Below are 23,358 nucleotides of genomic sequence, written 5' to 3'. Positions count from 1 at the left end.
TGGGTTGGCATCAGGAAGGAGGCCTGGAGTGGTGACAAGGACAGAAAATTATCTTGAGAAAGTAGGTCATAGGCCTCACGCACACCTACCCCCAGTACTCAGAGCAAAGGACCTGAGCGTGGTCAGTGCCAGACCATCCCCACAGTCCAGGATACATCCAAAGATCAGAAGCTCCACCTTCTGGCAAGACTGGACAGCACAGAGATAGTAAATGCACTCAGATCCAGTGTGCAATCCCTTCTTCTTCCTCCTCCCACACCTTCAGCATATGGGACATTCTGGCTTTCAGGCCACAGGCCCATGATCCATTCCCACCCTAGCTATTCTTCCCTGAATCCCACCTAAATGCTCCTGGGACTTGGAGTATGTGGAGGATGGCAGTTTCTGTTGGAGACTGGCCTCTTCTTGAAACTCCAGGGACAATCAAATCCTACTGAGGATCTATCACAGAAGGGGTCGGTGGGAATCAATCGGGGCATCTTGAGACAGATGTCCCTTATGGCAGGTCAGGTGCTCCCCATCATGTCAACTGCTCTGAATGGTGCATACAATCATTCAACCAATCGTATTTTTTGACCACTTACTGTGTGTGGAGCACTGCACTAAGCACTTGGGAAAGGGCACTCCAGTGGAGTTTGTAGACACAATCCCTACCCATAACGAGCTCATAGTGTAGAGGCGGATTTAATTCTCCAGAATCCCATATCTAGATGTCTTTCTAAGGATCTGTGAGACCTCACATCCTCGGGAGCAGCAGCAAGCTCAGCTGAGGTTTCAAGAAACAGCAACCTGGGGTCAGATCTAGATCTGGAGGCAGCAGTTCTCTATCAGGCCTGACCTTGATTCATCCATTGGTCCTCCAAAAGTCAGAATCCCACAGTTCCACAGCACTAGTCTGCAAAAGCAGCACCGTTTGGTCTCCATCCTACTGGCCGTGGACTGTGAGAGGCCTCTCTGGTGTTGGTAGTGAATGCTGCTGGTTTTAGCCTATTGGGATGGTGGAAGAAGCTGCAGAAAAACCCTATTCAGCTGAGAGAATGGCCAGAAAAATGACAGGTGAGCATTACTGTCAGTGAGGACAGCGCAACGCATTTTGGGGAACATGAACCAACCTCCAATTGCTTATGGTTTGGGGAGATTCACTGCTATTGGGAATGATGTACCTACTTGCCCGTGGTTTCGAGGAGGGAAGGCATTTTCTTCTGGTGTTTGTGAGAAAGTTTCGGGTACTGTTTCCCAGACTAAGCCCCAGCTTATTCTTCTACTCCCCCTCCCCTCCCCATCACTCCGACTCGCTCCTTTTGCTCTACCCCTCCCCCAGCCCCACAGCACTTATATATATATATATATATACAAGTTTATAATTCTAATTCTATTTATTTTTATTAACGATGTGTATATATCTATAATTGTTTTTATATATAATGATGCTATTGATGTCTGTTTACTTGTTTTGACATCCGTCTTCCCCCTACTAGACTGTGAGCCCATTATGGGCAGGGATTGTCTGTATTTGCTGCTGAATTGTACTTACCAATTGTTTAGTACAGTGCTCTGCACACAGTAAGTGCTCAATAAATACGATTGAATGAATGAATGAATGAATGAATGGCTGAATGAAGATTCAGGGAGATTTTTGCCTGCTCCAGTTGTTGAGAGAATAATCTAATGCCATTAGCTTGTCACGTAACAGGGAAGATGGACAATTTGTTTCTCTCCAAGAGAGCATCTGACTGTGTAGGGGATGCAGAGAGTTGTTAGATATGTTCCTTTCCCACTACAAGCTTACATTTTAGAGAGGGAGATAGGCATTAATGTAAATAAATGATTTACTTCTACGTACATATGTGCTGTCGAATTGAAGGCGGGGGAGGGGTGGTTAAATGAAGGGAGTAAATCCAACTACAAGGGCAATGCAGAAAGGAGTGGGGAAAGAGTAATTGAGGGCTTAGTCAGGGAAGACCTCATGGAGGAGATGTGCTTTCAGGAAGGCTTTGAAGATGGGAAGAGTAATTGTCTATTGGATATGAAGAGGGAGGGAGTTCAAGGCCAGAGGCTAGGATGTGGGTGAGTGGTAAGATAAAGTTCAAGGTACTGTGAGTAGGTTGGCATTAGAGGTGTAAGGTATGTGGGCTGAGCTGTAGTAGGAGAGCAGAGAGATGAGGTAGGAGATGAAGAAATGAGGTCAAGGGAGCGTGTGTTAACTGAGTGCTTTACAGTCAATGGTAAGGAGTTTCTGTTTGATACAGTGCTTGAAAGGCAACCACTGAAGAAGGGCAGATTTTAAGGAGATCAAGTGTGAGATATTCCATTTTCTCAATAAAGTAGGTAGCTATGTCATTAGCGAAGATGGACGGGGGAAATGGAGAGGGGAATGAAATGTCTGGAACAAATGGTGAGGGCAACAGGCATGAATGTCAATTAGGGTGGAGAAATAATTTTGCTGGGCAGAGGAGAGGGCAGAGTTAAAGCATGCAAAGATGAACTTTAACCAGGCAAATGATCCAGGCAGCGAAGTGAAATAAGGCCTGAAGTGGGAATAGGCAGAAGACAGGAAGGTTAGTAAAGAGGCTGACACAGCAGGTGAAGGCGGTTAGGCTTGCCATAGTAATTTCCAAAGGTTACTTTTGTAACAGTTTGGATGTAGATGAAAGGGAAGATTTTAGCGATGCTGTGAAGGTTGAACCAACATGATTTAGTGACATTAAATACATGGGTTTAGTGAAAGAGATGAGGCAAGGGTAACACCAAGGTTTTGGGCTAGTGAGAAAGGAAAGATGGTGGGGCTGTCTTGAAGTGGTGGGAAAATTTGGGGGGAAGAGGGTTTGGGTGTGAAGACAAAGAGTTCTGTTTTGGACATGTTAAGTTCGAGAGGCTGGGAAGACATGCAAATAGAGATGTCCTGAATGCAGAAATAAATGTGAGACTTCCAAGACGGAGAGAGAGAGATCAGGGATGGAGTTGTAGATTTGGGAATTCATTCATTTGAGTTTATTGAGAGCTTATTGTGTGCAGAGAACTTTACTAAACGCTTGGGAGAGTACGAAACAACAGAAAATACACACATTCTTTGCCCACAATGAGGAACCATCCGCATAGAGGTGGTAGTTGAAGCCATGGGAGCAAATGAGGCCCTCCCTCCGCACATCCACCAAGCTAGCTCTCTTCCTCCCTTCAAAGCCCTACTAAGTGTTCGCCTCCTCCAGGAGGCCTTCCCAGACTGAGCCCCGTCCTTCCTTTCCCCCTCCCCATCCCCCCGCCCTACCTCCTTCCCCTCCCCACAACACTTGTATATACGTTTGTACAGATTTATTACTCTATTTATTTTACTTGTACATATTTACTATTCTATTTATTTTATCATGTTAATATGTTTTGTTCTGTTGTCTGTCTCCCCCTTCTATACTGTGAGCCCGCTGTTGGGTAGGGACCATCTCTATATGTTGCCAACTTGTACTTCCCAAGCGCTTAGTACAGTGCTCTGCACACAGTAAGCGCTCAATAAATATGATTGAAATAATGAATGAATGAATGAAATGAGCTCTCCAAGAGAGTCAGTGTAGATAGAGAATAGAAGAGGACCCAGACATGAGCCCTGAGTGAGTCCCACGGTTGTGCGAGGGGAGAGGAGGCAGAGGAGGAACCCATAAAAGAGACTAAAAATGAGCTACCAGAGGGATGGGAGATAAGCAAGGAGAGGACAGTATCAGTGAAGCCAAGAAGAACGAGGTGGTCAATAGGAGACAATTTCCAGGAGAACGGGGTGGTCAACAGTGTTTAAGGTAGCTGAGAGGTCAAGGAGTATTAGGATGAAGTAGACAGTATTGGATTTCTTAATAATAATAACAATTATAGCCTATGTTAAGCACTTACTATGTGCCAGTCATTGTTTTAAGTTTTGAGGTAGATACGAGGTAATTGGGTTGAACACAGTCCCTGTCCTACACTGGGTTCAAAGTCTTAATCCCCATTTTGCAGATGAAGTAGCTGAGGCAGAGAGAAGTGAAGTGACTTGCCCAAGGTCACACAGCAAACAAGTGATGGAGTCAGGACTAAAACCCAGGTCCTTCTGGCTCCCAGGCCCATATTGCATCCACTGGGCTGTGAGATGATTATGACCATTGAGAGGGTGTTTTCTTTGGCACGAAAAGGACAGAAATCACATTAAAAGGGGTCAAGGAGAGAACTAGAGGAGAGCAACTAGAAACATCCACTTTATACAACTCACTCTAGGAGTTTGGTGAGGAATGGTAGGAATGAAATGGGACAATGATGGGAGGGACTCGAAGGGCCAATAGAGAGTTATTTTTGGATAGGAGAAACATGGGTGTGTTTAGTAGTGTGGAAGAAGCCATTGGAGAGTGAACTGTTGAAGATGGCAGTTAGGGAGGGAAGAAGGCAGTGGCAAGTGCTTTCAAAAGTGCAAAGGGTAGGGTGCACAGGTGGCGGGGTTGGATTTCTAGAGAAGGCAGGAAACCTCCTCTTGAGATACTGCTGGGAAAAATGTGAAAGTTGAAGAAAGGGCAGGAGGGAGGAGAGAATGGAGAGCAGCAGAGCAGGTTTTAGGGAGATCACCGCTGAAGGGTTCCAATTTCTCATCGAAAGAGGCCAGGTCATTAGATGTAAGAGTAAGAGATGGGGAAGTGGAGGGGGGGAATGCAGGGGTTAAAAAAGGAGGCACTTTCACCCCGATGAATCAGTTAATAATTCCAAAAATCCACGGTATTTATTGAGCACTAATTATGTACAGAGACTTGGACTAAATCTTTGGGAGATTACAATAGAATAGAATTGGTAGATACTATCCCTGACCACAGTGAGTTTATACTCTAGAATAGGAGTGAGACATTAAAATAAATTATATCTAATGAAAGTGACAGGGGATAAATATATGAACTTCAGTGCAGAGGGGCTTTGGGTGGTGTATGTCTCAAGTGAACTGCAGACAAAGTTGTACGCGGAATGAGTGGTAAATAAACTGAATGTGGGTGGCTTAATAATAATTTTGGCATTTGCTAAGCATTTACTATGTGCCAAGCACTATTCTAAGCACTGGGGTAGGTAACAAAGTCATCAGGTTGTCCCAAGTGAAGTTCACAGTCTTAATCTTCATTGTCCAGATGAGGTAACTGAGGCACAGACAAGTTAAGTGGCTTGCCCAAGGTCACAAAGCAGACAAGTAGTGGAAGTGGGATTAGAACACACGACCTCTGACTACCAAACCCGTGCTTGTTCCACTAAGCCATGCTGCTTTCTGGACATGGGTGGAGGTTTAACACAGCCTATCCTTTGCATAGGCCCACTCCTGGCTGACACAAGCAGCTCCCTTTGGCCCTCCCGAAGATGCTCCCACCAGAGCAAAACCTCCTTAGTCCCCATGCTGTTCTTCTGGCTCTGAGGTGTCTCACTGGTGTTTGAGCACAAAGTTGACATCCATTGTTCTCCAATGGACTCTGTTCATCGCTTCTAGTCCCTCCTCTAATGGTCCGTTGATCTCCGTGTCATCGTCTGATCCACCATCGTAGAGCCATGTGGTCTGGGGGTGAGTGGCAGGGACCCCCAAAACATCAAATTTTTGGCGAGCCCCATCTCTGCATTGCAGGGCCACCTTGGGACGTGCAGGGCAACAAGGCAGCTTGAATTTCCCTCCCCATAACTCAGCAGAGCTCAACCCAGACCGTGATTTGTCCAGGGAGGGGAAGGAACGATAGTAAAAACTGCTTTGGGGCTGGGCTCCATGTTAGAAGCAGCCTGGGGATGACCTGAAGCAGCAGAGACTATATGCGTGGGGCTCTGGGTTCGAACCAGATGGGGCTCACCTCTCTGACGCAGACAACAAGGCTGAGGAGGGGAAGTGTAACCTGCATCTTGGAACCCAAAACCCTATTGAAGAGGCATAGGAAAGAGAAGAATCCAGGGGATTGAAGGCAACTACCAGAATCAAATGGTGCCAAGAGACTACTGTAGGGATACTGAGGGTCTGCCCTTCAGCATGATAGGAAAGACTCTGATCCTGGCTCCCAGGACTCCAGTAAGAGAAAGAGCAGAGCCCCAGCCCTGCTCCCTAGTGTTCTTGAGCCAGAGACATGGGAGGAGAGGGAGCCTCAGCCCCTCCTCCCTCAGGGCCCTGAACTCAGAGGCTGAGTTGCCCCAGATGGCTGCTCCTCTGTAGCCCATCTATAGGGAGGAGGAGGTGATGAGCAGGTTTTGTACCTTGCTTCTCTCCCACCTCTCCATCAGACTCTGAGGTAGGGCACTGCCTCTCTCCTGGCTCCAAGCATCTGCTCACCTCAGGAATTTCTATGAGTTTCTCCAATATATCAGCCAAACCCTGCCCTGCATAGTCAATTGCTCAAGACCCACAGGGATGTGTGTCCAGAATAGCTGCTCTACTGCAATGGGGATCATCAGGCCCCGGCCTAGGGTGTTCTCTCGGACAACAAGGCAGGTGACAGCAGCCATCTTGGTAGGAATCCAGCCTGGAGGAGGCAGGAACTCAGGAGACCTCTGATTCAGAGTTTCCCCTGAATCCCTGCTGGATGTCCCTGACAGGATTTCCCTCTCCTTTTGTCCTGCCATTGCAATAAAATTGGGGTTGAGAAAAATGCTAGATGAAAAAAACAGCAGTCTTGAACTAATGTACCAGAGATCATTTCATTTTCCACCCCTCCCGGGTATTCCTGGCCAGCTGCAGCAGGATCATGTGGAACTTGTGGACAAAGATACAGCCAAGAAGCCCGGTGCCAGAGACCATGATGTCTGTCTCCCTGCTTCTAGACTGTGAGCCCATTCTTTGGCAGGGATTGTCTCTGTTTGTTGCTTAATTGTAACAAATTCCAAGCGCTTAGTACAGTTCTCTGCACACATTAAACATTCAATAAATACTATTAAATGAATGAATGAAAGAATATCTCTGTGGCCACCGTGGCCTTCCTCTTGGTGCTCTGGTATGCAGGGAGGAAGGAAGCCCAAACACTATAGAACACCAGCATACTAAACATGATTAACTTGGCCTTGTTGAATCTGTCAGGTAGCCTCCTCCTGCCTGGCCAGAAAACACCCACAGTAAGGGGATAGGAGGGGGAGGAGGAGCCTGCAAAAGAGACTGAGAATGAACGACCGGAGAGATAAGGGGAGAACCAGGAGAGGACAGAGTCTGTGAAGCCAAGGTCAGATAGTGTGTTGAGGAGAAGGGGGTGGTCCACGGTGTCGAAGGCAGCTGAGAGGTCGACGAGGATTAGGATGGAGTATGAGCCGTTGGATCTGGCAACCAGGAGGTCATTGGAAACCTTTGAGAGGGCAGTTTCCGTGGAATGTAGGGGACGTAAGCCAGACTGGAGAGGGTCGAGGTGAGAATTGGTGCTGAGAAATTCGAGGCAGCACGTGTAGACAACTTGTTCAAGGAGTTTGGAAAGGAATAGTAGGAGGGATATGGGGCAATAACTAGAAGGTGAGGTGGGGTCAAGAGAGGGTTTTTTTTAGGATGGGAGAGACATGGGCATGTTTGAAGGCAGAGGGGAAGGAACCAGTGGAGAGTGAGCAGTTGAAGATGGAAGTTAAGGAGGAGAGAAGGGATGGAGCGAGAGATTTCATGAGATGAGAGGGAATGGGGTCAGAAGCACAGGTGGTCGGAGTAGCACTTGAGAGGAGGGAGGAGAGCTCCTCTGAGGATACTGCTGGGAAGGATGGGAGAGTAGCAGAGAGTGTTGAGATCCGGGGGGTTGGACAAGGGGGAGAAGTGACTTTGAGGGCGTCGGACCTGATGGATTTAATTTTGTTAATGAAGTAGGAGGCCAGATCGTTGGGGGTGAGGGAAGGAGGAGAGGGAGGAACCGGGGGTCTTAGAAGGGAGTTGAATGTACAGAAGAGCTGGCGGGGGTGATGGGCATAGGTGTCAATGAGGGAGGAGAAATAGTTTTGTCTGGCAGAGGAGAGGGATGAGTTAAGGCAGGAAAGGATAAACTTGATGTGAACGAGGTTGGCATGGTGCTTAGACTTTCGCCAGCAGCGTTCGGCAGCTTGAGAATAAGAGCGGAGGAGGCGGACAGTGGCAGTGATCCAGGGCTGTGGGTTAGTGGTACGAGAGTGGCGAAGAGAAAGGGGAGCGAGTGAGTATAGCTGAGTAGAAAGGGTAGAGTTGAGAGCAGTAATCTGATCATCAAGATTGGGTAGAGAGGAGAGGGAGGCGAGGTGGGGTGTGAGGTGCTCAGAAAGGTGGATGGGGTCAAGAGAGCAGAGATCTCTGTGAGGGAGTAATATGGATTTACAGGGGAAAGGAGTGTGAGTGAGGAGGCAGGTGAGAAGATTATGATCAGAGAGAGGGATTTCAGAGTTGGTGAGGGTGGACACAGTGCAGCGGTAGGAGATGATGAGGTCGAGGTTATGACCAAGTTTGTGAGTTGGTGAGATGGGGTGGAGGAAGAGGTTGGCAGCGTCAAGGAGAGATAGAAGGTGGGCGGCAGAGGACTCGTTAGGGATATCCATGTGGATATTGAAGTCTCAGAGGATCAGAGTGGGCATGGAGAAGGAGAGAAGGAAGGTGAGGAAGGGGTCAAAGTCGTTAAAGAAGTTGGAAGTGGGGCCGGGAGGGCGGTAGATGACGGCTACAAGAATCTGGGGGGGGGGGGGTGGTAGTGGCGAATAATGTGGGCTTCAAAGGAAGAGAAGGAAAGGGAAGGGGGAGGAGGGATAGTGCGAAAGCGACATTGGGGGGGCGAGAAGGAAATCGACACCTCCTCCTTTTCCGATGAGTCTGGGGGAGTGGGAGAAGAAGAGGCCTCCACTGGAGAGAGCAGCAGAAGAGACCATGTCGTCCGGAGACATCCATGTTTCAATTAGGGCGAGGAGGAGTAGAGAGCTGGAAAGGAATAGGTCCAGGACGAAAGGGATCTTACTTAAAACGGAGCGGGGGTTCCAGAGGCCACACTTGACAGCATCTGTCGAGGGAGGGGAGGGAGGGGGAACGGTGCGAGGGGTGGGGAGGGTTTGGACTGGGATGAGTTGGCGGGGGCCTGGGCGGGGATAGTGGGAAGAGTGGTGGCGATGGGAAAGGAGAACTGGGATGGGGTGGGGGCGGGCAGGAGGGGAGTGAGGGGGCTGGGAGGGAGGAGCGGAGGACCTGCGCTGGTACAGAGGGATACTTGTTAGGGGGTGAGGGGGAGTGGTCTTGGTGGGGGAGAGGGAGGGAAAAAGCTGGGTGGGTGAGGGGAAGGGGAAGGTGCGGAATGGGAATGGCAGTTGGGAGCAAGGGAATTGAAAGTTCATGGTGAGTCAGCAGGGCGAATGACAGTACAGCGGGAGGTTAACAATAGAGATGCAGAAGCAAAAAAAAACAGTAGCAATGATATAAGAAGGTGATGGCATCAAAGGATGTAGTTAAACAATTAATATGCTATTGCAATAATAAAATTGGCAGATACTGATGTCACAGAGAGCAGATACAAACTATTATGTGTAGGGTGACCTATTAAGGGGGGGTCAGGGAGCAGAGATACCTGGGGAGAGGAGCGAACAGCCAACTAGCATGGGAGGGCTGAGTAGGTGCGAATGAGGTTGTCATTAATGTAACTTGGTGCTAACAAGGGCCTTTTTCCCGGGGTGGGGCGGGGGAGAGTCAGTCAGGACCGGACCGGGAAGGGGGGGGGGGATGGGGGGCACTGTAAGGAAGGTCGCTTAAGTTGGGGATGGGGTGGAAGCAGGGGGCGTCTATGGGGGAGCTCTGAGGAGGGGATCCTTCCGGGAGCAGCGGGGGCCACGCGGTGTGATGGCGGGCGGGCGGGCGGGCCTCTCGGGAACGGAGTCCCGGGCGTCTATGGCAAAGCTCTGAAGAGAGGATCCTGCCGGGAGCAGAGGGGGCTGCGCGGTGTGATGGTGGCGGGCCTCCCGGGAACGGAGTACCGGGCATCTATGGCGGCGCTCTGAGGAGAGGAACCAACATGTACTTCCCAAGCACTTAGTACAGTGCTCTGCACACAGTAAGCGCTCAATAAATACGATTGATTGATTGATTGATCCTTTCGGGAGCAGCGGGGGTCACGCGGTGTGATGGCGGGCGGGCGGGCCTCTCGGGAACGGAGCCCGGGCGTCTATGGCGGCTCTCTGAGGAGAGGATCCTTCCGTGAGCAGCAAGGCCGCGCGGTGTGATGGCGGGCGGGCGGGTCTCTCGGGAACGGAGTCCCGGGCGTCTATGCCGGCGCTCTGAGGAGAGGATCCTTCCGGGAGCAGCAAGGCCGCGCGGTGTTTTGGCGGGCGGGACTCTCGGGAACTTTATGACCTTATCACCTCTTCCAGCCTCCTGCCTGATGCCACCCCACTGACTTCTCTGTGACAGCCGGGATAGACACAAGTAACAAGGGAAATACTTCTAAGAGGTTCCCCCGCCTCTAACTTGATCCTTGAGCCCGGAGGAGAACTAAACCAATTTTGTCGTTTTCTGAGGAAGGACCCAGTCTCCCCTCTCCACCCCCCTTTCCATATTACCGGGTCCCAGCCTGAGCCTCGTGATCTCGGTCGAGGCGGGGAGCTCTGGGGACTGTTCCTGCCCGGGAGCTCCACACCTGCATCCCCGCAACGTCTACCAAAACACAGACTGGAAATAAGCTTGTCATCTTCTCTGCCGACTCTGGATCCTCAGGAGGCTGAAGAAAGGAGCGGGAGGGAATTGTTTCCGTTGTTAACAGTGTCAGTCCCATGCTTGATGAATTGGTTGGCAGAGATTGCATCAGGCAGGAGGCCAGAAGAGGTGACAAGTTCAGAAAGTTTGAGTGAGAATGCTAAAATGAGAACTTCTAGATTCCCATCCCCCCATCAGAGGATGCTGGATCCAGTTTTGGCAACCCCCAATGCACGGGGCGAGTTGGGGAGGGGAAGATTATTGGTGTGGCCTGAGCAGTTGGGGGTTACCCTGATTCCCCCACCCCCAACACTCCCAGCATTAATACAGACATCACCCTCTTGTTCTTACAGTCTAGAGAAGCAGCGTGGCTCAGTGGAAACAGCACGGGCTTTGGAGTCAGAGGTCATGGGTTCAAATCCCGACTCCACAGTTGTCAGCTGTGTGACTTTGGGCAAGGCACTTAACTTCTCTGTACCTCAGTGACCTCATCTGTAAATTGGAGATAAAGACTGTGAGCCCCCCTTGGGACACTCGGATCACCTTGTAATCTCCCCAGCGCTTAGAACAATGCTTTGCACATAGTAAGAGCTAACTAAATGCCATTATTATTATTATTATTAGCCCTATAGATTGTATGCACTTTGTAGGCAGGGAACGTGTCATAAAACTCTGTAAGTTGTACCAATTTCTTAGTACAGTCCTCTGCACACAGTAAGCTTTTAGTAAATAAAACTGATGGATTCATTGATTGATTGATTCATGCAAACCTGTTCAAGTCTCCCCTATCCTAAATAAACCCTCCCTTGAACCCACGACTTCCTCTGGTTAACTTCCTTCTACCATTCCTCTCCAAACTCCTTGAAAGAGCTATCTACACCTGCTGTCTCCACTTCCTCTCCTACAATTCTCTTCTTGCCCCCATCCAATCTGGCTTTCACTCACTGTGCACCACAGAAACTGTCCTTTTAAAGGTAAACAACGATCTCCTTCTTGCCAAATACAATGGCTTCTCTCCATCCTAATCTTCCTCTACCTTCAGCTGTCTTCGACACTGTCAACCCCCACCTTCTCCTGGAAATATTATTCAACCTTGACTTCACTGACACTGTCCTCTCCTGGACCTCCTCCTATCCCTCTGGTTGCTCTTTCTCAGTCTCTTTCATGGGTCCTTCCTATGCCTCAAACCCCCTAACAGTGAGAGTTCCTGAAAGTTAAGTTCTGGGTCCTATTGTGATCTCCATCTGCACCGAATCTCTTGGAAGTACTTATTCATTCCCTTAAATTCAACAACCATCACTATGTGGAAGTTTCCCCAATCTATTTCTCAGGCCCTGATCTGTTAAATACATCCCCATTTAACAGATGAGGTAACTGAAGTGACTTTCCTAAGGTCACACAGCAGAGAAATGACACAGCTGGGATTAGAACCCAGATCCTTCTGATTCCCATCCATGTGCTCCATTCATTAAACTGCACTGCCACTCAATAGTTTTTCTACAGAACCATTCAGTCCATGTTCCCCCACTTCTAGAGAACCTCCAATGATTGCCCACCCAATTCTTCATCAAACAGAATTCTTTAGCAAGGGCTTTAGGGCACTCAATTACCTTGCCCCCTCCTGCCTCACCTCCTCAATTTCCTATTGCAACCCGACCTACATATTTCTCTCCTCTAATGCCAACTTAATCACTGAATAGTAGTAATGGCATTTGTTAAGCGCTTACTATGTGCAAAACACTGGGGAGTTTACAAAATGATCAGGTTGTCCCACATGGGGCTCACAGTCTTAATCCCCATTTTACAGATGAGGGAACTGAGGCACAGAGAAGTGAAGTAACTTGCCCAAAGTCACACAGCTGACAAGTGGAGGAGCCGGGAATTGAACCAATGACCTCTGACTCCAAAGCCCGGGCTCTTTCCACTGAGCCACGCTGCTTCCCTATAATAATAATGATGGCACTTGTTAAGCGCTTACTATGTGAAAAGCACTGTTCTAAACACTGGGGGGATACAAGGTGATCAGGTTGTCCCACGTGGGGCTCACAGTCTTAGTCCCCATTTTACAGATGAGGTAATTGAGGCTCAGAGTAGTTAAGTGACTTGCCCAAGGTCACACAGCAGACATGTGGTAGAGTTGGGATTTGAACCCATGACCTCTGACTCACAAGGCCGTGCTCTTTCCACTGAGCCACGCTGCTTCCCAACCTTGATATTCATTCAATCGTATTTGAATGAATACGATTCAATTATCACATTGATATCGTGAGATATCAATATTGATATATTGATATTGATATCGTGAGATATCAATTATCTCACCACAGACCCCCTTACCCATGGCCTACCTCCGTTCTGGAATGCTCTCTTTCTTCATATCCAACAGTCAACAGACTATTACCCTCTTCGACTTCAAAGCTTTGTTAAAGGTAGATCTCCTCCAAGAGCCCTTCCCTATGCCCTCATTTCCTCTTCTCCCACTACCTTCTGTGTCTCCTTTGTATTTGGATTTACAATCTTCCTGAACGCAACAGCACTTATGTATATATCCACAGTTTATTCATCCGTGTTAATGTCTATCTCTCCCTGAAACTGTAAGCTCGTTGTGGGCAGGGAACATTTCTGCCAACTCTGATATATTGTATTCTCCCAAGCACCTAGTACAGTGCTCAGCATACAGTAAGCACTCAATACATTCGATTGATTGATTGATCAGTTGATCAGACTTTATAATCTCCTGTATACAGGGGCCAGAATTGAGAACTGGGTCTCGGACTTTGTATAGGCTTCCTGAGATTGGCTATTTTGGGGTGTGAGTGGGTAGAATGGGGAGGTTAATAATAGTGAAGCATTTGAAGAGGAGCAGAAGTGGGACTGGAATTCAACTTGGGCTATTGTTACTTAAGAAGTGAGTAAAACATACAGGCATGTGACATCTACCCCAGTGCTTCAGTACAGTGTCTAACAGTGTACAAACAGTGTCTGGAACATAGTAAGTGCTTGACCAATACCATTATACCAGAGAAGAGTGGTAACCCACATTGAGTCTCCAACAGTGCTCAGCACACAATAGGCTCTCAACAAATACTACTGTGTGTCCTAGTGGAAAGAGGATGGGGCAGAGTCAGGAGTTTGTTTAACAATGAAAGTGCATCTTTACAGAAGGCGATCCTGCTCTTAGGCAAATATTTTCAAGATAAAACCAATGCTCAGAGCTGATTTTGCCCTGGTTCACCAGGGATTTCTAGGTCAGTCCAGCCATAGGGTGAGTCAAGGTTGGGTTTAGGAGCCTGAATCAAGAGGGAGGGTAACTGGAATGGTCAGTGGGAGTTGTGATTTGTGGAATCAGTGTCAGTGTGGTGTTGGGCCACCATGAGAGGTGGTTAGGGTTTATGGACTCATTGGTGGGGTGGAGTGGGGCTGGATGGGGGCAGCCATTACAGTTTATAGAGTCAGTGGTGGTGAAGAGTAGGATTGGGTTGGGGGAAGGGGTTATGGTTTATGGAGTCAGAGTTGGGGTGAAGTGGGGAAAGGGTGAGGGGTGGGGGTTATGATTTATGCAGTCAGTGGTGGGGTGGATTGGGCAGTCATGATGTCAGTCAGTCAGTCAGCCATATTCATTGACTGCTTACCGTGTGCAGAGCACTGTACCACGTGCTTGGTAGAGTACATAATAACAATATAAAAGATACATTCTCTGCCCACAGTGAGCTCGGAGTGTTGCTACAGTGGAGGCAGGCAGTAATATGAATGAATTAAATTACAGACATGTACTCTGGGCCTGGGATGGAGAGATGAGTAAAGGGAACAAGTCAAGGTGGTATAGAGAGGAGTGGGAGAAGAGGAAAGGTGGGCTTAGTCAGGGAAAGCCTCTTGGAAGAATGTGGGGAGAGTAATTGTCTGTCTGATATAAAGATGGGGGGGCTTTCCAAGCCAGAGACAGGATATGAACAAGAGGTCAGCAGTGAGATGGATGAGATCGAGGTACAGTGAGAAGACTAGCATTAGAGAAGCAAAGTGTGTGGGTTGGTTTTTAATAGGAGAGTAGCAAAGTGAGATGGGAGAGGACAAGATAATTGAATGCTTTAAAGATCATGTTAAGGAGTTTTTGTTTGATGGAGGGGTGTCACATCAGCAGTCATGCACAGCAGAAGGATTCTGGGCCCATATCCCTTAGGAAAATGTTTCATCCAACTCTTACTGCTCTTTGCCCAGCACCCACCACCCATTTCTTCTCCTTCCCAACGGTTTTAGGACCGAAACCTGCATAAAGTGATGTAGATATCCCACCCTCCACCTCTGACTCCTTCTTTGCATAATTAGGCCCACCCCTCAGGAAGTTGGGCCAATCAGATGGTGTTCTTAAAGAGAGGTCGTGCCATTCAATAGGCCAGGACCCCTTCCATGCTCGAGAGGAGGATGACCCTCATTACTCTGGGGAAGAAGACCCACCACTCCCTGTGAGGTCAAAACCTCTGAAGCTGGGCTGCACATGAACAGGACTGTGCTGTCTGGGAGTACGGAGAAGCAAAGAGTCAGAGCAAGGACAGGGTGCATATGGGAAGATGTGAGTCTGAGCAAAATGGCACGACAGGGGAAGTGGTGGTGATTTCTCAGGCAATGTCCAAGACTTCTCACCTACTTCATATGTAGGTGTGGTGGAGTGGTTAAGGTGATGGACCTGAAATCCTATAGCAATAATAACTGTGGTATTTGTAAAGTGCTTACTATGCATCAAGCATTGTTCTAAATTCTGGGGAAGATACAAGATAATCAGGGCAGAAACAATCCCTGTCCCATACAGGGATCACCATCTAAGTAAGAAGGAGACTGGGTATTGAATCTCCATTTTACAGATGAGATAACTGAGCAATGGAGACGTTAAGTGTCTTGCCCAAGGTCAAACAACAGGTACGTGGCAGAGTCGGAGTTAGAATACACGTCATCTGGTTCCCATGGGGGCTCATTCATTCACTTTTATCTATTGATCACTTACTGTTAGCAGAGCTCTATATTAAGCGCTTGGGAAGTAAAATTCAGCAACAAAAAGAGAAACCCCTGCCCAAAAATGGGCTCACAGTCTAGAGGAGGGGAGACAGACATCAAAACAAGTAAACAGATATTAATAGCATCATTATAAATAAATAGAATTATAGATATGCATACATCTTTAATAACGATAAACAGAACTATAATTATAAATATGTATATATTTATATACAAGTTCTGTGGGGCCGCGTGGGCATGGAGTAAAGGGATTGGGTCAGAGCAATAGGGAGGGGAGGAGGAAAAGAGGAAAAGGGGGGGTTAGTTTGGGAAGGCCTCCTGGAGGAGGTGAGCTTTCAGTAGGGCTTTGAAATGGGGAAGTGTGCTCGTTTGGCGGGTTTGAGGAGGGAGGGCATTCCAGACCAGAGGTAGGACATGGGCCAGGGGTCGACGATGGGAGAGGTGAGAAAGAGACACATTAAGAAGGTAATTACCAGAGGAGCAGAGTGTGCAGGCTGGGATGTGGGAGAGAAGGGAGGTGAAGAAAGAAGGGGCAAAGTGATGGAGAGCTTTGAAGCCAACAGTGAGGAGTTTTTGCTTGATGCAGAGGTTTATAGGCATCCACCGGAGATTTTAGAGGAGGAGGGGGCTCTATCCTTTGGGCAAGATTGCTCCATTGTGGAATCCATTGTGGCTTTGAGCCCTACCAAAGACAAGTTGTTTTCCTTGCTTTTTCAAAATTGTTTGTAGTTGGTTCAGCTCCCAATTTGTACATAACAGTGCAAGATCTTCTATACACAGCTCTTACGATTTGGCTTGGTGACCCTTAGGCATTCAGCGTTTGCCCCATCATCTAACCCACAGCACTTATTTATATATCTTTAAATTACATATTATATATCATTTATTCATATTTGTGTCTGTCTTCTCCTCCAGCCTGTATGCTCACTGTGGGGAGGGAACCTGTCTGTCAATTTTGTTGTATTGTACTTTCCCAAGCACTTAGTATAGTGCTCTGCATAGTACCGATTGATTCCATTCTGAAAATATAACTGAGAGCACCCTCTGCTAGAGAAATTCCTGAGCTTCAAGGATAAGGACAGGGTAGGAACTGGATCCCAACCTTGTCCCCATGGCAGCTCCCTACCTCTAGCCTACCAAGACTGGAGGAAAGAGGATGGACAGGGATAGACTAGGGGAGGGCAGCTGTGGACAAGCCCTATTGTCAGACGTTACTTTTTTTATAGTACTTATTAAGGTCTTATTATGTGTCAAGAACTGTTCTAGGTGCGGGGGTAGACACAAGTTAATTAGGGTCAGATACAGTTCCTCTCCCACATAAGGCTCACAATCTAAGATGGAAGTAGGAGGATTCAATTCCCACTTCAGAGATGAGGAAATTGAGGCACAGAGAAATGAAGTGACTTGCCCAAGGTCACACAGCAAACGAGTGGTGGAGCCAGGATTAGAACACAGGTCCTCTGACTCCCAGCCCTGGACCCTTTCCACTAAGCCATGGTACTACTCTGCCCCTTTCTTGCCACCCATCCTGTTCCTACCTTCTTTATGCCATGCCCTATACTGCCTGGGCCCTGATCACTGGGGTCATCTTGATCCTACCCTGCCACTAGCCATGGCAGCCCCTTCCTACTCCTGGCCATGACTCCCAGGGTAGACTCTCTTCTAGCCAGTGAGAAGGGAGACTCTAGTGTTGTTGGATCTGGTTGAAGATCAGTGATGCTGCCTGAGGCTGTGGATGGAAAGAACGGATTGGACACCCATGAGGAAGAACCCATACCCCAAGAGCTGCTCTACTATTGATCCTGCAGGACAAGAACCTGGCACCCCATCCACAGTCAAACCCCACATCCCTCTCTTCACCAGAAGATAATATTGGTTCCCAGATCCCTTTGGAAAATAGTCCCCTTCAACCTCCTCTATGGGTCAGAGACCTTAATAGTTTCATCCTTCATACACAATTCATGATCTCCAGTATCCCAACCTTCCTACCAGCCCCTACTTACCTTGACTTCTCCCCTTCAAATTCTCTGTGGACACTGATGTTGGGAACATCATGTCCTTATGGGAGAAACTGGTCTCTACACCACAAGATTGGGAAAACTGATAGGAGTGACTTTAAGCACGAGGATGAGGATGAATATGAATAAACAGAGCCCAGGGAGCTGAGAGTAAACTTTAGGCTAGGCTGGAATGTAAGTTTGTAGGCAAGGAATGTATTTACCAACTCCACTGTACTGTGCACTCCCAAGTCCAAGCAGCGTGGCATAGTGGAAAGAATCCGGGCTAGGGAGTCAGATGTCGTGGGTTCTAATCCCGATTCTGCCACTGACCAGCTGTAGGACTTTGGGCAAGTCACTTGACTTCTCTCTGCCTCAGTTACCTCATCTGTAAAATGGGGATTAAGACCATGAGCCCCACGTGGGACAACCTGATTACCTTATATTGACCCCAGCACTTAGAACAGTGCTCAGCACATAGTAAGTGCTTAAAAATATCATTATCACTATTATTGGTATTATTATTACAGTATCCTGCACACAGTAAGTCACTCAATAAGCATATACCATTGATTGACTGATTGAGAGGAATCCAGGGAGAAGGTTCTGGGTGATTGCAGCTGAGCTCTGGGAGTGGGGGAGAGTCCTTATGGATGAGGGAGGAGGGGAAAATCTGGGGGAAATGGAGTGAGGCCTGAAGAACAGAGAGCAGGGGAGGACATAATAAGAAATGGAAGGGAGGGACTGAGAACCTTTTCAATTAATGAATCAATCGATGGTATTTATTGAGAGTTTACTATGTGTAGAGTACTGTACGAAGCATTTGGGAGAGTACAGTGAAACAGAGTTGGTAGACGCGTTTCCAGACCATAATTAGTTCACAATCTAGAGGAGGAGACGGGTGTTACTACAAATAAATGCATTACAAACATCTAGATAAGTGCCGTCGAGGGCAGGATGGAGTTAATATAAAGTACTTAAAGAATACCGATTCAAGTGTTTAAGTGATGCAAAAGGGGGGGGGTAGTGGAGAAGAAGGGTGTAATTGGGGTAGGCCTCTTGGAGGAGATGTGGCGAGAGTGGTGGTCTGTCAGATATGGAAGGAAAGGAAGCTCCTGATCAATAGGAGGTCATGGACAAGGGGTAGGCAGTGAGATAGACGAGATTGAGCTACAATGAGCAAGATGGTGCTAAAGATGGAGCAAGACAGTTGGGCTGTAGTAGGAAATGAGTGAGGTAGGGTAGGAGGGGGCAAGCAGATTGAGTGTTTCAAAGCTGATGGAAAAGTGTTTTTGTTTGATGCAGACATGGATGGGCAACCACTGGAGAATTTTGAGGAGTGGAGAAACATGGACTGAACATTTTTTGTAGAAAAATGATATGGTATGAGGAAAACCAGGAAAGGATAGTGTCAGTGAAACCAAGGTTGGATAATATTTCCATGAGAAGGGGGTGGTCTACACTGTTGAAGGCAGCTGAGAGGTCGAGGAGGATTAGGATGGAGTAAAGGTCATTGGTGACCTTAGAAAGAACATTTTTCATGGACTGAAGAGTCAGAAACCAGATAGGAGGGCATCATGGAGGGAACTGGAGGAGAGGTGGAGACACTGGCTGTAAACAACTCGTTCAAGGAGTTTGGAGAGGATTTGTAAGAGGGAGGTGGGGAGACAAATGTAAGACACTCTGCAATTTACTTTAATGTCTGTCTTCCCCTCCAGTATGTAATCTTTTTGTGGTCAAGGATCATCTATACCTACTTTGTTGCAATGTATTCTCTCAAGTGCCTAGTACACTGCTCTGCCTACAGAAAACATTTATTAAATACCATTAATTGACTGATTGATTCTTTAGGGCTTCTCTGGAGCTTGGCCAGGGGGACTAAGTTTAAGGCATAGTTAAAAAGATAGGAAAGGGAGAGACACAGAGAAAAGAGAAAGATAATAGAGACACATATATAAAGTATGCACTCACTTTCCTCAATCATATACTATTCCTTTTACTCTCTGTCCCACACTCCATCACACACTCTCCTTCACTGAAACTAGCTCCCATTTACTCATTTATTTGGAGCCACGTATTCTCTCATACTCACATTTTAACAGGTGGTCTTTCACCCTCTCACACAAACGAACTGATATGCGTGACAAGGCACAGTCTCAGAAAATGTGCTCTCAAACACTCAGACACAACAAACGCATATCATCACTCCTCATTCGTCCAACAGCAGGTTAGAACTAGGAGAGGGTCCCAAACCCAAATAGCGTTTGCCATGCAGTAGCAATCAAAATAGCCACTCACACCCTGGCCATCATCAGGAAATGATTAGAAGCATCAGGGCCTAGAGGAAAGACCATGACCCTGATAGTCAGAGAACCTAGGTTCTAATTTTGACTCTGCCACTTGTCTGTTGTATGACCCTGGCAATTGCCATAACTTTCTCTGGGCCTAAGTTACCTCATCTGAAAATGGAGATAAATTACCCATTCTCCCAAATTCTAATACTGTTAGTTCCATTTATTTATTTATTTATTTATTTATTTATTTATTTATTTATTTATCAATCATAGTTATTGAGGGCTTACTGTGTGCAAAGCATTGTACTGAGTGTTTCAAGAGTACAATATAGCAACAGCCCCATTCCCTGCCCACAACAAACTCACAAACTAGAGGGGGAGATAGACATATGACATTTATTCATATACTATCAATATCATAATATATCATTATATAATGCCTAAAGTATCATATAATATGAATTAATAAATTATAGATAGGTACAGATACATACATATGTACTGTGGGGAAAGGAGAACAGATGAATAAAGAAACAAGTATGAGCAGTGCAGAAGGGAGTGGGAGAAAAGGAGAGGAGGACTCAGTCAGGGATGGCATCCGGGAGGAGATGTGCCTTCAATAAGGCTTTGAAGTGGGGGAGATCAATTATCTGCCTTTTATGAGAAGGGAGGGTGTTACAAGCCAGAGGTAGAATGTGGGCAAAAGGTCGGCGGGAAGATAGACAATAGTTCCATGTGGGATTACAACTGTTTTTGAACTCATTATGTTGTATTTTACCCAATGTAAAATACATTTTACAGTACCTGACACATTCACTCATTCAATCGTTCAGAGCACTGTACTAAGCTCTTGGGAAATACAAGTCGGCAACATATAGAGATGGTCTCTACCCAACAACGGGCGCACAGTCTAGAAGAGGGAGACAACAGAACAAAATATGTAGACAGATGTCAAAATAATCAGAACAAATAGAATTAGAAATAATGTTTAACAAATACTGCTATCAATCAATCATTCAATCATATTGATATTGTACAAAATAACAATGCAACCAACACATGCCCTGTCCACAACGTGCTTACAGTTTGGAGGATTGAATAACAAAAGGTATAACTATGGAAAATGTTTTAAACCATGTTACTTACACCTTCATCTGGATTGTTTCATGGAGTTTTAGGAAGGACATTGTAGAATTGGAAGAAATAAAGCAGAGGGAAGAGGCAGCTACTTTAGAGGAAAGATCAGGACAGTCAGCCTGAAAAGATGCAGCCTGAGGCCTAAGAAATCAAGGAGGGTATGATCTGGGAATTTAAAATTTTTTTGAATAATCAAAACCCACATCACTCAGCGGAGGGGACAACCAATGAATCCTGAACAATGAAAAAACCAAGGATGCACAAGGAGTCACTTTTCTATATGGTAGAAGTGGGAAAATGTTAAATGCTTGCCTCTACTGTTTTCCCATTGAGTACATATAAATTGATATAATTAAAAAGGGGTGAGCTCAATTAGGACCATAAAGAACATGGATGGTCAACTGAGGTTAATCATTTCTCTTGTAGTGGTGACAGGATGCTCAGAGACAGAAATTGGTCGTTGCCATTTTTAATATCCATGCTAACGATTCTGAGGGAATTTCTACCATTCTTTCTATATTCCAAAATTATTCCTCTAATCACCCTTTGTGAACTCACCTTCTACTTTCTTCTCCTGCAGAGCAGGAATGGAAAGAAGTTACTACCCAGGAGTGCTGGAGTTCAGCTGAGGGACTGGATTGTGTCCAATCAATCAATCCATCAATCAGTGGTATTTATTGAGTGCTTACCATGTGCACAGTACTGTACTAAACACTTGGGAGAATATACAACAACGTACAACAGAGTTGGTAGACATATTCCTTCGCCACTAGGAGTTCATGGTTTATAGTGCTGTGATTAAGCCTCTTGTCTATCTCAAAGCAGACTTAGTCAACAAGTATGTCTGTTTAGCATTAGGGCCAGGAGGAAGGAAGGACATTTTATTGCATAGGTTTTCTATTCTCTTTGCCCAGTTTGCTCTTGAAGAAAGTCCCTGGGATCCTGGTGGAACAAAACAAGAGAGACTGGATCTTGGATATAAATAGTAATAATAATAATAATAATAATAATGGTATTTGTTTAGCACTTCCTATGTGCCAGGCATTCTTCCAAGCGCTGGAGTAGATACAAGGTAATCAGCTTGTACCACATGGGGCTTGCAGTCTTAAACCCCATTTTATGGATGAGGTAACTGAGGCACGAGAAGTTAGGTGGCTTGTCCAAAGCCACACAGCAGACAAGTGGTGGAGCAGTGATTAGAACCCACAACTTCTGACTCCCAAACCTGTGCTTTTGCCACTGTTTCTCACCAAAGGAAGAATTTCAGAGTTCAATGGATTTTTGAGTACAAATTACGCTTCAGCTGAAAAATCACAGTTGTAACTAAATTATCATTTGGAAGAGTGGAATTCTGTGAGACTTCAACAATTTTTTTCTTAAAGAACCAGGCACTATGTATCAGGTTCTGTACTAAGCACTGGGGTAGACTAAAGCTAATCGTGTTGGACAGTCCACATCGCACGTGGGGCTCACTGTATTGATCTCCATTTTACAGATGAGGTACCTGAGGCATAGAAAAGTTAAGGGACTTGCCCAAGGCCATACAGCAGCCAAGTGGCAGAGTTGCGATTAGAATCCAGATCCTCTGACTCCTAGGTCCATTTTCTCTCTACTAGGCCACATTGCTTCTCAAAACAGTAAGTGTTCTCAAAAGTGTAAGTGTTCTCAGAAAAGTAAGGCTATAATTATCTGTGCTTGCAGGAAGTAGAACCCTCTGAAAAAGTCTCCTTATGGGTGGATGTCTTACTGAACATGGAAATAATAATTCAAAGAAATAGTCAATTACCTGGGGCTTCGACTGCAGAGTGTATACATCCCCTCCTCTTACCCTGGAAGTTGGTCAAGGACTCTCAATTACTCACAGCCTATTCACTGAAAATATGCGGAGTGTAGGAACAGGAAACATCCTCCCCCAGACCTAGCTCTAATTCCATTTCCCTATATGCACTGCTCATCCTGCTCGCAGTCACTGAGTATGTGAACACAGAGAAAGGGCCATTTAAGTCATTCAGAAGTCCAAAGCTAAGGAAAGTTGAGGATGGGATCATTATAATGTTGTTTAAGGGTTGCTTAAATCTTAGATATAAACAAATACATAAATAGGAGGCCTTCCCAGACTGAGCCCCCCCCCCTTCCTCTCCCCCTCGTTCCCCTCTCCATTCCCTCGTCTTACCTCCTTCCCTTCCCCACAGCACCTGTATATTTGTATATATATTTGTACATATCCATTACTCTATTTATTTATTTTACTTCTACATATCTATTCTATTTATTTTATTTTGTTAATATGTTTGGTTTTGTTCTCTGTCTC

The sequence above is a fragment of the Tachyglossus aculeatus genome, assembly GCF_015852505.1.
Source record: "Tachyglossus aculeatus isolate mTacAcu1 chromosome 12 unlocalized genomic scaffold, mTacAcu1.pri SUPER_6_unloc_2, whole genome shotgun sequence".
Lineage (NCBI taxonomy): Eukaryota > Metazoa > Chordata > Mammalia > Monotremata > Tachyglossidae > Tachyglossus > Tachyglossus aculeatus.
Note: the sequence above shows the minus strand (reverse complement) of the source record.